Here is a 17,425-nt window from a genome sequence, read left to right on the forward strand (position 1 = left end):
ATCTCCAATTCAACCCCTAACCCAGGAATTTCCATATGCCACAGACGCAGGTTTAAAAAAAATATGTAATTGACAGGTTAATATCCCCGATGAACATAAATGTACATTCCTCAACAAAATATTAGCTAACAAAAGTTAACAATACATTGAAAGGAAGCTACAGCATGATAAAGTGGGATTTGTTTTAGGGATGCAAGGATGGTTATGAACCAATCACTCATATGCAAATCAATCAGTATGATATACCATATTTAAAAAATGAAAGATAAATATCATCTGATCATCTCAATAGATGCATAGAAAGCATTTGGAAAAATTCAACATTCATTTATGAAAAAAAAAAACTGACAGCAAAGTGAATATAGAGGGACGTACCTCAAAATAAGGAAAGCTATATATGACAAGACCACACATAGCATACTCAATGGTGAAAAACTGAAAACTTTGCTTCTAAGATAAGTAAAAAGACAAGGTTGCCAACTTTCACCACTTTTATACAACATTGTATAGGAAGTATTAGCCATAGTAGTAAATAGGCAAGAAAAGAGATAAAAAGTTATCCAAATTGGAAAGAAAGAAGTAAAACTATCACTATTTGAAAATGACATTATTTTGTATATAGAAAACCCTAAAGACTTCATCAAAAAACTGTTAGAGGAGTTCCCATCATGGCACAGTGGTTAACAAATCTGACTAGGAACCATGAGGTTGTGGGTTCGATCCCTGCCCTCACTCGGTGGGTTAAGGATTAAGGATCCGGCGTTGCCCTGAGCTGTGGTGTAGGTCGCAGATGCGGCTCGGATGCCGCATTGCTGTGGCTCTGGTGTAGGCTGGCGGTTACAGCTCCAATTAGACCCCTAGCCTGGGAATCTCCATATGTCACAGAAGCGGCCCAAGAAATGGCAAAAAGGCAAAAAAAAAAACTGTTAGAATAAAAAAATTCAGTAAAGTTGCAAGGTACAAAATCAATATTAAAGAGTCTATTGCATGTCTATAAACCACCAACAAACTATCAGAAACAAAAATTTTTAAAAATATTACAATTGCATCAAAAAGAATAAATTACCCAGAAAGAAATTTAACCAAGGAGGTAAAAGTCTTGTACACAGAAAACATTAGGACACTGTTTAAATATGAACACAAATAAAAAGAAATATACTGTATGCTCATGGGTTGGAAGAATTAATATTGTTAAAATGTCTATATAAAACAAAGCAATCTACAGATTCATTGTACTCCCTATGAAAATTCCAATAGCATTCTTCACAGATATATAACTAACAATTCTAACATTTGTAAGGAACCACAAAAGACACCACATAGTAAAAGGAATCTTCAAATGAAAAATAAAGCTAGAAGCATCATGATCCCTTACTCCACACTACTGCAAAGCTGTAGTAATCAAAAAGTATGGTATCGTCATAGAAACAGACATGTAGATTACTGGAACAAAACAGTTCAGAAATAAACACATGCATATATGATCAATTAATTTAGGACAAAGGAGGCTGGAATATATAATGGTGAAAGGACACTTGAGTAAACTGTGTTGGTAAAACTGGACAGCCACATGAAAAAAACTAAACCACAACTTTTCAATCATACTCAAAAACTAACTCAAAATGAGTTAAAGATTTGAATATAAGACATGAAATCATAAAACTCCTAGAAAAAACATAGATGGTAATCTCCTTATCACTCTTGTCAAAGTTTTTTTGGATTTGACTCCAAAAGCAAAACAAAAGTAAAAATAAACATGTGGGACAACATCAAATGAAAAAAGCTTTTGTATAGCAAAAGAAACTCAGTAACAAAATGAAAAGACAATTTACTGACTAGGAGAAAATAATTTCAAATCATTTATCTGACAAAATGTTAAAATCAAAACTATATTTAAAAACGGATACAATAGAAAAAAAGAACATTTATAATCTAACTTAAGAAAAGGATAGTGAACCCAAAGACTTTTTCCAATGAAAACAAACAGATGGCCAAGATAAGATAAGATGCTCAACATCACTAATTATCAGGGAAGTGCAAATTGAAACCACAATGAGAAATGACCTCACATTATCAGAATGGGTATAATCTAAATGACACAAAATAACCAGTTTTGGTGAGGAGGTGGGAAAAAGGGTACTCTTGCTGGAAATGTAAATTGCTACAGCCACTATGGAAAACATTATGGAAAAAAATAACATTAAAAATAGAACTACCATATTATCTAGAAATTCCACTCTGGTTAATCTTCTGAAGAAAACAAAAACAATAATTAAAAAATACATATGTCCTTATGTACATTGTACCATTATTTCCAATAACCATGATAAGGAAAGAACCTAAGTGTCCATCAATGAATGAATGAATAAAGAAGGTGACATTATATATATACACACACACATACACTCTCGGCCATAAAAAAGAATGTAGTCTTACAATTTGCTGTATGGTTGGGCCTGGATTGGATTGTGGACTGATAATTCTATTCAGTTTTATTTCTACATAATTAAAAAATCTCAGTCTCACAATATAGCACACCCTGTATTAAAGGAATCCTAGCCAGTATTAAGGTAAAGTATACATTCAGTGGTGGATAGAATTACACATCATTGGTAAAATATTATGTAAGATTTTTGTGTCAGTAAGTGGACTCGAGCTCCCCTACCCCTTGGGTTACAAAATATACACAATCTCTAAAATCATTTAAAATAATTTTTAAATCAATTATCATGTTGAAACCAAGTAAAAAGATCACACTTGAGTCCTAGTTTGAACCTTGAACTCCATTCCAGGAAAATAAACCAGCACTGAACCACTGACTACTGTGAGAACATCTACAGAATACCATTGCCTTGAGAGCTGCTAATAGAACTTTGAATCTGGGAGAGTATTGTGGACAAGGCTTTGTGCCTGAATAAGGATGGGGACTGATTGGCCACCAGGCTGAGACCTCAGATTTTGAAAAAAAATAGATAAGTAGAAGAAAGCCTGATCAACAGAAGCAGACAAAAAGAAAAAAAATGCGTCTCAAATTTGATTTTTCGTGGAAATGAAAATAAATGCTTCCCTAACTGTTGTTTGGTTTGTAATCAAATTCTTATATGTCCCAAATCTCAAGTGAGAATTTTCTTTTAACTCGCAATTTCAAGGTGTTATGTTTAGGTAGTTGGCAGAAGTAAACAGAATTTTCACTGAAAAAAAATTGTAACTTGAGAACAGATGTTAAAAAACAAAATTCAACTGAGTAAATTTGAAGAACTATTTGGCTTTATCAAACAATTCATGTCAGGCAGAATCTTAGCTGACAGAGAGAAACTCTAAGGAGTTCCATAACATGGAAGCTTTTATAGTAAGGAGAATAGGACAAGGAAAGTAATATGCAAGTAAAAATGAAAGCTAACTACAGGACAGTAAAAGCTGAGGTGAAGTCTGAGCTTAGGCATTTTCCACTGGCTGAGCTTCTCTTCTTTTCTTCTTGCTGGACAAGAAGAAAATATTCCTTCCTCTTGTTAGGACAACAAAGTGATTCCCCTTCCCTGTTTATTTGTTTGGATTTTTTTTTTTTTTTTTTTTTGCTGCAACTCGCAGCATATGGAAGTTCCAGGGCCAGGGATGGAATCTGAGACACATGTGGCAACACCATATCCTTAAACTACTGGTGATAGAGCCATACCTCCACAGAGACAAGTCTGGATCCTTAACCCACTGAGCCACAACCCTTCCTGTTTGTGAGAACAAGGTACATCTCCTTCCACCCAGGTGAGTACCTGATGACTTCCTCTTTGGGTAGTTGAGGATGTGTGGTAGGCAGGAGAACTCCCTTTACAGGACTTCCCAACTCCAATTTTAGTTGAGGTTTTCTTTCATTAATTTTCAGACTACACACTCTCACAGAAACATTTTAAAAGTGATAACTCAAAAAAAAAAAAGACAAACAAACAAAAAAATCCCCAGCATAAATGAGAGTCAGGAGAAAGGGAAAAGACAATGCACAGAATAGTAGAAGATGTTTATATATTAGACATATGATTAGGGACCGTATCCAGAATACAAAAACTCTCATAATTCTAGAATAAAAAGACAATTCATTTAAAAATTGGCAAAGGATCTAAATAAATAAGTCTCCATAAAAGATACACAAAGGTCCAGTATGCATCTGGAGAGATGCTGAAAATCATTAGTCAAGAGGGAAACACAATTCAAATTCACAATAAGAAACCATGTCACACCCATGAATATGACTATAGTCAAAAAGACAGATAATAACAAGGCCAACAAGGAACCCTTATGTATTGCTGCTGGAATATAGAACGATGCAACCACTTTGAAGAAAATTTTGGCAGTTTATCAAAATGTTAAACATAGAGTTAACACATGACCTAGTAATTTCACTCCAAATATTTATGCAAAAAAATGAAAACATATCCACAAAAAAAAAACTGTACATGAATGATTACGGTAGCTTTAACCATAATAATAAAAACTTAAAACATCCCTAACTCATTCACAGCAACATGTGTACAACTAGAGATGATCATATTAAGTGAAGTAAGTCGGAAAGAGGAAGACAAATATTGTACATATCACTTATATGTGGAATCTGAAATATGGCAAAAATGAACCTATCTACAAAACAGAAAGAGACTCACAGACATAGAGAACAGACTTGTGGGGAGGAAGTGGATGGACTGGGTGTTTGGGGTTAGTAGATGTAAACTATTACATTTAGAATGGATAAACAACAAGGTCCCACTGTACAGCACAGGGAACCAGATCTAATATCCTAGAAATGACCAGGATGGAAAAGAATATTTTAAAAAAGAATGTGAAATTGGCATGCATTATAAATCAACTATACTTTAATTTCAAAAAATTCCCAAATGTTCATGAATGGATAAAACTAAAATGTTTTATATCCATACAATAGAACATCACCCAGCAATTAAAAATTCCAACTCTCAGTTTCTCCTTGGGGAGGGAAAGAACTGACCCATGCTTCCAGCACTACACCTTCCCTGAGGCCTCTCAAAGAACTAAAATTTATCTCACACATCACTTCTGAGAAGCAAGATCCCTGTGAAGTCTGTAATTATATAAAACACAATAAAAACAGAAAGCAAAAACAAAAGACTTTGCATTTCCAGTTTTCTCATCGCTTTCCCTTCCCTGCTCCACCCTTCTCTACATCCACGTACATCCCTTTGTGGTACCTGGATCTATGTGGGCGTCGTTTCTCTGTGTCAACTACTTTCTCCTATTTTTTTTTCCATTATGTCCTTCCATTTTTCTCCCTCTCTTCTCTCTTTTCCAATTATCATATTTCTAGCTGTCTGTCTTCCTGGGAATTTATACCACAGATAAGCTTTCACACAAGCAAAATACTGTATGTTCAAAGTCATTTATTTTCAGCACAGATTATAACAGGAAAAAAAACTGTAAATAATATTATTTTCATCTCTTTACCTCTTTCTTCCACTTTTCAACACTTCCTACTACTTCTGTGGCTGAACTGGACACAAATTTGAATAAAAGCATACTTGATCATATATAATATACTGCATTTCTTTTGTAAAAGTTTTTTTTTATTTTAATCTAATGTGACATTTATTTTGCTTTCTTTTTAATGTATAGCAAAAAAACTAAGTTGATTTTTTGTACAATTAAATATTTTTTAATCCATGTAACATTATTTAATTGCAAAACAAAAAAGGGAGTTCCCATCGTGGTGCAGTGGTTAACGAATCCAACTAGGAACCATGAGGTTGCGGGTTCGATCCCTGCCCTTGCTCAGTGGGTTGAGGACCCGGTGTTGCCGTGAGCTGTGGTGTAGGTCACAGACATGGCTCGGATCCTGCATTGCTGTGGCTCTGGAGTAGACTGGCGGCTACAGTTCCGATTAGACCCCTAGCCTGGGAACCTCCATATACTGCAGGAGCGGCCCAAGAAATGGCAAAAAGATAAAAAAAAAAAAAGAAAAAGAAAGAAAAACAAAAAAGATCTACATTTTCCTATAGCAGAACACAGGAACTACACATTCAAAAAATGAATAACCATAAATACCAAGATCACAATAGAGAAATTCTTTTATTTAAGAGGGCATGTCCCTAGACAGACTATTCTATAAGTCATCAGGAAGATCTCTTATTTAAGGAGAATCATTCCTGAAAATTTTTGAGTATAAAATAGTCTCTAACTCTTCTGCACAAAAATACGCAGTTAGTAACATAGTCACCACTGACTTAGTGTTGCTACTTAACTTCCTACTAAATATCAATGCCTTCTCATCACTTTTATGAATTTTGTAAGATTCTAAAATAACCTCCCCAGGTTCTCTACTTTCATTGTACTTAATAAACATATGTTCCATTCCATTGTCACTGTCACTGATGAAATGTCAAATTCTAAAACCTAATAAGACCTGTGTGGCCTTAGCTGGCTTTGAACATTTAATGCTTAAACTATTTGAGTCTTTTCCTTTGTCTAGTTCTAGCTGACATTCTAATAATTCCCACTGGAAGCACTCTACAGGCTTAAGGTAGCTATAAAACCCCAAAGCATATCCCCTATTGCATCACAACTTGTAGAGCAGATTTCAGAATTTATGTTGTTTCACCAAAAGAACACATATTTAAGAAAAAATTCCAGAATAATTAATCTCCTTTTCATCAGAAAGAAGATAATAGCTGCTTGTTTGTGAGTAGCACTGTTCCCCAGTGAGGTGAAAATTTTCTCTTTCTTTATATTTGAAAGAAATTGAGAGGAAGAAGAAATAGAAAAAATACTGTATTTGTTTAGAACTTTTGCTGCCTTAAAATGCATGAGAATAGAATAATGTGGCAGGGACAGAGAAAAGGTGAGCTCTAAAATTCAAATATATATAGCACTTTCTATCCTGTCACTCAAATATATCACTTGCCATAACATTATCTTAAAGGAGCTGTATGATTTAATTCAACTATTACAAAAAAAGTAAAAATGTGAATAGATTTAGGTGATTCACCATCTGGATTTAAATTGGGGTATCATACAAATGATTTTTCCCCTGACTTCACAAGTTCACAAATCTTTTGGTTTCCACAATCAGTGTGCATAAATGTTTTCTTTTGTATATAGTCCTAACATGAACCAATATAAGGCTCAGAGTTAGGGATATTAAAAAAGAAAAACTTGATTTACAAGCCATAGCTGAATTAGATAAGAAAACTTTATATGGACACTTCTTTGAAATGCCACAATTTCACATTGTGAAATGATTCAGATTTAAGCAGCCACCATCTCTTGTGGAATTACCTTCAGGGTAGTTTCTAAAGATCTACTGACATGGTGTCTACTTTATAATTTTTTACTAGCCTGTGTCTAATCACTGAATGTTTCTATTCAGCTTAAGTAGATGTAAACTGGCTACTAATAATCTCATTTGATCTTCCTATCAACCATGTGGAGCAGAAACGTGGCTCTATCATTTCTACTTTATAGGTTAAAAAAATTTAAAAACTAAATGAGTTCCCCAAACGTATACAGTTACCATATTGCAGAAATAGTAACTTAAATTAGACAGAATAATTCATGGCCAGGGCTTTTCATATAATATTGATGATACTGTCTAAATCTTGGAATATTAAAGGACAGTAGCAATGTGTATTACCTATTTTAACTATTCCATTTAATGTGTAAGTTATTATCTGACTGAAGATTTGTGCAACGGAATAAAGTTGAACATACAACTTTAGTATCAATTAAATATTTTTGATCCTTCAGGCTGATCCATATTTTTCAAAACTTATAAAATAGGTAATAGTTTAGTATAATAACTTAAAATACAGAATCAATACAGTATCATAAACCACATTGTCATTTTTGAATTTTCATTAAATACATTTTCATTACCAAGTGTGGTGTTGAGATTTATTTTAGAGCACAAAGATAAATCATTTCATTTTTATCAGAATGAGTTAAAAGCAGACAAAATATGTGAGAGAAAGTGAAGTAACTAATGAGTGAGACCAAGTAATTTCAAAGGGGATAATATTCAGGAGAAGAGGCTTAGAACTGAAGGCCTGGTTAAGCATTTTCAGTCTGTAGGAAAATCCATTCTAAGGGAATACTTAGAAAGCACCTACCATGCTAGCTCTACTATGGAATGAGAAGAAAATATGTTATCTCAGAATTAATGGCAAGACAGGTGTTGGATATAATGAAGAAGAATGTAAGTAGAGAGAACAAAACAGAAAAAAAAATGTTAAGATTGAAAGAATGTGACAAAAAGAAGAAGTAAGAGAATGAAAAGGAAGCAAGCAACAAGGAAGGAAGAGCAAGGGATATGAAAAGGAAGAGAAATTGCAAGAACAAAATAAAAGAATAAAATTTAATAATAAAAATATATCTTGGTATAAGTATTTGGGTTTAACTTGTTTGGGGTTCTCTATGCTTCCTGTATCTGGATATCTATTTCCTTTTATAGATTTGAAAAATTTTCACCCATAATTTCTTCAAATATATTTTCAATCTCCTTTTCTTTTTCTTCCCTTTCTGGAATCCCTATTATATGTAGATTGGCATGCTTTATGTTATCCCATCAAAGAACCTAAAGATGATATAAAAAAGAATCATTGAGAAAATGAATGTATTAAGGTAGAATTAGAAGGAAGAGAATAGGAAATTATAAAAAAATAAAAAATAAAAAAAACAAACAAGAGGAAATGAACTAGGAAAGATTAAGGAGTGAGATGCTAGGATGGTGATCAGGTCCCCAAACAGGAACTAGACTGAGAGCAGTCAGAATCTAGGCTTGCTCCATGTTGCCTGAGGATGGATGCTGTGCGTCTGCACTCTGAGAAAGAGAGGAGGGATACAGGTACCCTCTCTACTCATGCGTCTTCAGTGCCAGATGTGTTCTTGCATCAGTTGAAACAAGAAGGAAGGTTAGAGATGATGAAAACATTCAGTTCTCTATCCTTGCCTACAACTGACAATCCTCCTTTGCCTTATAGGACTAGAACAAAAGGCTGTCCCGTAAGATCCATTGTTTGGGGCTATTTTTAGGAATTCATTATATAAAGAGAAATATTCTTCTGAGGCACACCTATCCTCTATCTCTGTGATGAGCACCATTTGAGAATCATTAGAATAGAAGGTATGCACATGAGAATGGGAGAAAAGAAATAAACATAAAATGTTAAGTGGCATGGATTTCAGGGAGTTCCCTGATAGTCCAGTGGTAAAGCCCAGGTTCAATTCCTTGTCTGGGAACTGAGATCCCACATCAAGCTGCTATGTGCCACAGCCAAAACAAACATACAAACAAATGAACAAACAAAAAGTGGCATGGAAAACAAGATGCATATCTGCAAACAAAGAACTCAGGATTCTATGGGAATAGAAAGAAAGAAGCATATGCAAAATTTCTTTGCTTTATGGATATGAAGAAGGGGACTAAATCCCGGCAACTAAACTAAGCAATAGAGACAGTGCCCCACTAACAAGAAGAACAACAGGAACTTGACACAGTTAATAATGATTTGTTTTGTTTTAATCAGGAGATCTTTAACATACTTAGCAAAAATAGCTAAGATTCCTATAGGAGCACAATTACATACAAGCACATGGTTAAACAAGAATGCAAGTGTGGCTATAAAAACAGTTTCTTAGGGAATCAGGAAATACAAGAGTAGAAAGTTAACTAAAAACATAGGAGAGTTATGGGGCATAAGTTGTTTTCAGCTAGCAAACTGTTGGCTGTGGAAAACATTGTTTTTATTTGGAGAGGAGCTATGGAATAGACAAAAAGGTGGTTATAATGTTTTTTATTATTAAATATATTTTTGCTCTTTGTTCTTTTACAGACTGATCAGAGATGGAGAGGGAGAACAGCACAGTAGTAACCGGATTCATCCTCCTTGGTCTGACTCAGTCTCAAGGTACTCAACTACTGGTCTTCACTCTAGTCTTAATTTTCTACCTCATTATCCTCCCCGGAAACTTCCTCATCATCCTCACCATCAGGTCAGACCCTGGCCTCACGGTTCCACTCTACTTCTTTCTGGGCAACTTGGCCTTCCTGGATGCATCCTACTCCTTCATCGTGGCTCCCAGGATGCTGGTGGACTTCCTCTCTGAGAAGAAGGTGATCTCCTACAGAGGCTGCATCACTCAGCTCTTTTTCTTGCATTTCCTTGGAGCGGGGGAGATGTTCTTTCTTGTTTGATGGCCTTTGACCACTACATTGCAATCTGTCATCCTTTACATTACTCAACTGTCATGAACCCTAGAGCCTGCTATGCCTTACTCATGGCTCTGTGGCTTGGAGGCTTTACTCATTCCATTGTACAAGTGGCTCTTATTCTTTATCTGCTCTTCTGTGGCCCAAACCAGCTGGACAACTTCTTCTGTGATGTGCCACAGGTCATCAAGCTGGCCTGCACCGACACCTTTGTGGTGGAGTTCCTGATGGTTTCCAACAGTGGCCTGCTCAGCCTCCTTTGCTTTCTGGGTCTTCTGGCCTCCTATGCAGTCATCCTCTCCTCCGAAGGGAAGAACAAGGCTCTTTCCACATGCACCACACACATTATCACTGTGTTTCTCATGTTTGGACCTGCCATCTTCATCTACACTCACCCTTTCAGAGCCTTTTCAGCTGACAAAGTCATTTCTGTCTTTCACACTGTAATCTTTCCTCTGATGAATCCTGTAATTTATACTCTTCGCAACCAGGAAGTAAAAGCTTCCATGAGGAGGTTATTGAGTCAGCATATGGTTTGCTGGATGCAATAGAGGATGAGAAAAGCAAGAAAGGAGAAAGTTCATTTGGAATTATTTATTTATTTATTACTGAATCAGTCAATCATTTAGCAAATAATGTACTTACCAACCATCCCCAGGCACTATTCTAGGTATATGAATGAAACAGGTAGAATTCCAGGTCTCGTGGCATTTCATTCAAGTGGATTAAAATAGGTTAAAGTATTAATTGAAAAAAAAACGTAATATATGAAGAGAGTACTCTGAAGCAAATAAACATAATGTTAAAATAGAGCTGGATTGGTAGTTGGTAGTTACTTTATGTTTGCTTGTTGGGCAAAATCTTATCAAGTGGTTTTAATTGATACTCAGATGACTTGAAAGAACCATGCAATTATCTGAGGACATAAAATTCTAGGTAAAGAGGATAATGTACACAGTTGCAAAGATCTTATGAATTTGGTATATTTGAAGGCCCTAACAAATTGTGTAGCTGTAGTGTAGTTAGTGAGTGCAAAAGTGGGAGGAATTGAAGCTGGAGATATTGGTAGATGAAAAAAATTGATGTATTTTAGATGATGCCAATAATTTCAATTTATCCAAATTTCAGAGAGAGACTATTCAAAGGTATTAAGCAAAAGATTAAGTAATGTTTCCTATCTGACCCTCAGCAAGATCCTCAAGATTCTGAATAAAGGGCTGTGTATAGTAAAATATCATTAAGTAGAAAGATTCATTCTGTTAAACATTTTTATGACATTGAAAGACCTAGATCTTGTTCTTAATTTGCTGGAGGGAAGAAAAGAAAGGTGTCATATTCCATTGAAAATTTCATGAAACTATTTAACTTGATATTTCAAAGTTTTGGAGAGTTTTGTTGTGATTTCTAGTTGTTATTTTTTAAATCTTAGAGAGGAGTTTCAGTTCACTCAAAAATCTTTTCACTCTGAATGCAATAATGTTTGTGTTTGGTGTGCCAGTAATTACTGGACTAGTAACTAAACTGTCCTGATTATTTTTTTTTAATGAGGGTACTACAAGGCATTGGGTGTTTACAAAATCATGGAAAGTACTGTAAGGGTCAAATTTGATGTGGTGCCCAGTAGCAAATTCAAAAACATTACCAACAAACTGGTATATAAAAGGAATTACTGTCCTCCTTGCAATTATGAAGTTGGAGGATACAGAAGTCACTTTTTTGACTGCTGGTTCCAGGATCCCATCACTTGAAACATGGCCTATGATGGTAATAACAGTCCAGAGCTGCTCTAGTATAACCAGATATCTCCATGCAAAATGGAAGCCTCACACTCTGTTGTCTCTATGTCCACTTCCATTATTTCTAAAGTTAAATCTTACATAAATGAATGAGAAGTCTAGAGAATATGTCAGGGTTCAATTTTAATACTGGAGGTCTATGAAAGAACCATAGATAGTCTTAGTGTTATGACGACTGAAAATCAGCTTAAACCCAAAAAATCCGTTTGGATTAAACAGGGTTTCTCAACCTTGATGTTATTGACATTTGGGGAGATACAGTTTTTTGCTGTTGAAGGTTTCCTATGCACTACAGATTGTTCAGCAGTACCTTGACCTCTTACTATGGGCTAGTAGCATCTCCTCAGATGTAAACAATCAAATATATCTCCATTTTTGCCTAATGTCCTCTGTAGGGTGAATGTGCCCCTACTGGAGACACAGTGGATTAAGAGAATTAACCTCCACTGTATTGACCTAATAGTGAGATGGATGAATCTTCTTTTTTTTTTTTTTCTGTTTCTTTGCCATTTCTGGGGCCGCTCCCATGGCATATGGAGGTTCCCAGGCTAGGGGTCTAATCAGAGATGTAGGTGCCGGCCTATGCCAGAGCCACAGCAATGCGGGATCCTAGCCACGTCTGCAACCTACACCACAGCTCAGGGCAACAGCGGATCGTTAACCCATTGAGCAAGGGCAGGGACCAAACCCGCAACCTCATGGTTCCTAGTCGGATTCATTAACCATTGCACCATGACGGGTACTCCAGGATGAATCTTCTTTGAGAAAAGTATCATGATCTGGGGCCTGTATAAAGTAATTTTTAATAAAAACTCACTACATATCTGAAAGCATAAAATAGATTATCAAAATATAAAAAATAGATAATTAAAAATAAGCAGAGATTTTGCAGAATATGAATGTAAATAAAACAACATTACGATTATACCCATTAGTATGTTCAAGATTATAGAAGAAAATGTAGTAAATATGTTAAACAAAAGTGTGAGAGTAAGAGAGAGAAAGAGAATTTCAATTGGAATCCATAAAAGGAATTAAAAGGAAATTCTAGAATTAAAAAAATCTGAAATTTAAAAAAAATTGTTGTGTGTTTAAAATCAGATCAAACAGAGAAGAATAAAAAAAGGTGAACTGGAAGTTAAGTCTATACAAAACACACAAATTTAAATGCAAATGCAAATAGGAAGTCTGAAAAATATAGAAAGAGGCCTTAGAGATTTGTGAGATACAATGAAAATATCTTGCATAGATGAAAAAGAAGTCCAAATGGGAGAAGGAAAGGAAAGAATGGGAAAGATGCAATATTTGAAGAGCTACCTACCAAGATTGTTTACAGATTGATGAAATACATCAATTTGTAAATATATGACAGATTAAAATAAAAGACTCTTAAATGTCTCTAGGTGAGGAAATGCATGTTGATTTGAAAAGAACAAGACTGACAGATTTTCCCATAACAGAAACATGGCATCCAGAACACAGTGGTGTGATGTCTTTAATGTGCTGAAAGAAAATAATACCAAGCTAAAAGTCTAAATGAGATTAATTCATAGTCTTTTGGTGAAAGTGAAATAAAAATATTTTCAGAAAAAAATGAGCAAATCTGTTGTCTAAGAGCTTGCACTAAATAAATATTAATGTCAGTTCTTCAGGTAAAAGAAAATAGTCCTGGAGGGGAATACTAATTTGAAGGAAAGAATAAATAATTTGTCAACTATGCTTATACATGTAAATGAGTACACACTGAATATGACTGTACAAAAAATAGATATCTTGTGAGATTTGAAAGACAATTTACATTTAATGAGGTTATCATTACGGTTAGATTAAGATTTGCTTTCTTGCCAGATGTCTTTTATTTATATATTTCCACTTTTTCTCCTTTTTTTTGGTTTAATTGAAAATGGCAAGGAAATGGATTCTCTCCAAAGCCTCCAGAAAGGAGTGCAACTCTGCCAACATTATGACTTTAGCCCAGTGAGACTTGTATCAGACTTCTCACTTAAAACTGTAAGATACTAAATTTTTACTATTTTAAGTGACTAAGTTTGTAGAAATTTGTTACAGCAGCAACAGTAAAATAATACATCACAGATCAGTGAAACAATAACATATTAGCATAATTTTTCTTTTCCTATCCTTTTACTTTTAATCTCTGTAACTCTTTTTATTTTTAATAATAGCTTCTTATGAAGAGTTCAATTCCACGTTTCAATTTGTATTTTTTTTTTTGCATCTTCCATGACTCTACTTAAGCACTCAAAGTAGCAGTACTAGCCTCTTCTCCTGATGATCAAGGTAAATTTCTCTTTACAATACAATCGCAGGTCCATTTTCCTTCCAATCCATTATTTTCATTTATCAAAATTTGATCTGTTATATAGGAACCTAATCTATGAAGATGGAATTTCCAAAACCCTATGTCACCTGACTAAATAGTGATAAATGGGTGTCAGTGGTAGACTAACGGAGGGTAGAAGAAAGAACACACACACACACACACACACACACACACACACACACACACACACACACACACACATACTGCCTTAGCCCATAGCTCTGCAGTAGTTCTATGGGTCACTCTGAAATTTCTGCATCACTTCCACGGTTCCAGGTTTTCTGGTGGAAAAGACCACCACATTTTCAATTTCTGTATACAAGCTTTTATGGGTAGAATAATGATCTCACAAAGAATAACTTTGCAAATGTGATTTAGCTGATCAATTTTGAGATGGGGGGTATTATCCTGGATAATATGGATTGGCCCAGTGTAACTGCATGTGCATTTAGAAACACTGAACCTTTCATGCTTGCAGAGAACAAGATAGATGAGGCAGAAAAGAATCCAGGAATGAAAAGACTTGGGAGGGCCTCAATCCACTGTTCCCGGCTTTGAAGAGAATGAGGCCATGACCAAAGAATGCAGAACGTCTAGAAACTAGGAATAACCCCTGGCTGAAAGAAAATCAGTAAGAAAATGGAGAGGTCATTTTACAGTCCCATGGAACTGAATTTGGTCCACAAACAGCATGACTCTTGGAGCAAATTCTCCCTTAAAGCATTCAGTAAAGAATATCATCCTGTCTACACCTTGATTTTGTTCCAGAGAGACCAAGGTTGGGTTTTGAACCCACAGGGCCGTGAGATCATAAGTTTGTGCTGGATGATATCCCGGTATTTATGGTAATTTGTAAAGGAAGAAGAAGAAAATGAATGCATGGCCACACTCTTGGGCTTTGGTAAGACGCCCTCTTCTCTTCCTTCCTGCTTAGATGTGGTGGGAGCTTGCAGTTGATGCTATTTGGTTTCCCTGAACATTTCCTGTTAGTGACTCAGCCATTGTGTTACTTGAGTAATTAATTATTTCCCTTCGGTTTTAAATACTTACAGGATTTAATTAGCATTATTTAACTGTAAATATTTACAGTGTTATAAATTTAGCATAAAAACAAACACTTTTCCAAATTAGACCTGAGAAAATATGGGGTTAGGGATAGGCAAAGAGCATAACTCAGCAATGAGTCAGCTCCTATAGAGAATTTTCACTAAGTGGCTACCTGATAATATTGTTTTCTTTCATGGTTTTTGCCACTTCTAATTGCAAGGGAGGTTGTACAATGACTCTAAATGAGCTTCAGGTATCTATTAGTAATGAGGGATGGGAGCTGGCTCTGTGGCAGACAATAGCAGTCTCAGCTACATGCTTTACGCTCATGGCTAAATAGACCCTGGAGAGGAAAATGGTGAGGATGGGATTGGTCTAGGCTAGTGAGATGTGGCTTTTTGGACTGAGTTTGAAACCCCATGGAAGTACACAGGCAACCGATCCCAAGAAAATGCAATTTCATCATCAAGAAAGAAGAGAGTCATGTTTGTGAAAATAAGTTTTGCCACAGCAGTTATCATCATTTTTCAATATTGCTCTAAACCTTTAGTTATCATAACAAACAATAAAAGTAGCAGGAAAAATGTTATTAATGTTTGGGGATCAGAAACTTAAATCACACAAGAGAATGTACTAGAAAAAAATGAGATGTTAGATTTCAGCAATGGTACCACTAACGTCTTAATATGTAAATTGAAACCAATAGTAGTAAGATCAATCATATTAAGGAAAAAGTTTATATTAAGTATAGAGCCAAATTAAAAAATATGAAAAATTACATTTAACACAAATATTTTACCAAAAAAGTTGAAATAATAAAGATGACAAAATTTTGTTGTGTCCTAACTAAAAGTAGTCAAACATTTAAAAGGACCTAGACTCTTTCTGCAATATTTAATTTCAAAATTCTGCTCTTTATAACTTAAATATTGTGATATTGAAAACAACAGTGGAATTTGGTTTAACTTCAGAAAGTAAATCAATTTAATTTAGAATAAAAAGATGAAAGTAAAAGAGGATGCTTTGAATGAATAAAGCAATGAAAGAGGAGTTGCCCTTCCATACATTAAAACATGCTGTACAGTAGAAAACTGGCAGAACACTGTATACCAGCTATAATGAAAAAAAATCCTTACGAATTCTAAAAAAAAAAAAAGAAGGAAAGAAAATAGAAAACCAAAAGGACAAGTTACAGAATAGGAGAAAATAGTTTCAAATGATGCAACTGATAAGAGTTTAATCTCTTTAATGTACAAACAACTTATACAGCTCAACAGCAAAAAAAGCCAAAATCCAATGGAAAAATGGTCAAAAGACTTGAATAGACATTTCTCCAAAGAAGATATACAGATGGGCAGCAAGCACATGAAAAAACGCTCAACCTCCCTGATTAGTAGAGAAATGCAAATCAAAACTACCATGAGATACCACCTCACACCAGTCAGAATGGCCATCATTAATAAGTCCACAAAGAACAAATGCTGGAGGGGGTGTGTAGAAAAGGGAAGCCTCCTGCACTGTTGGTGGGAATGTAAGCTGGTACAACCACTATGGAGAACATTATGGAAGTACCTTAGAGAACTATACATAAAACTACCATATGACCCAGCAATCCCACTCTTGGTCATATATCTGGATAAAACTTTAAAAAAAGACACATGCACCCGCATGTTCACTGTAGCACTTTTCAAAATAGCCAAGACATGGAGACAACCTAAATGTCCTTCGACAGATGAATGGATTAAGAAGAGGTGGTATACATACACAATGGAATACTACTCAGCCATAAAAAAGAACAAAATAATGCCATTTGCAGCAACATGGATGGAACTAGAGACTCTCCTACTAAGTGAGGTAAGTCAGAAAGAGAAAGACAAATACCATATGATATCGCTTCTATCTGGAATCTAATATACAGCACAAAGGAATCTTTCCATGGAAAATAAAATCATGGACATGGAGAACAGACTTGTGGTTGCCAAGGAGGAAGGGGAGGGAGTGGGATGGACTGGAAATTTGGGG

General features: G+C 35.1%; 1 pseudogene; it reads left to right on the top strand.

Moving 5' to 3' along the window:
* Positions 1-8,194: 8,194 nt before the first annotated feature.
* Positions 8,195-10,770, top strand: LOC125136352 (olfactory receptor 4N5-like; annotated as a pseudogene).
* Positions 10,771-17,425: the final 6,655 nt, after the last annotated feature.

Source organism: Phacochoerus africanus, chromosome 9, assembly GCF_016906955.1.
Source record: "Phacochoerus africanus isolate WHEZ1 chromosome 9, ROS_Pafr_v1, whole genome shotgun sequence".
Taxonomy (NCBI): Eukaryota; Metazoa; Chordata; class Mammalia; order Artiodactyla; family Suidae; genus Phacochoerus; species Phacochoerus africanus.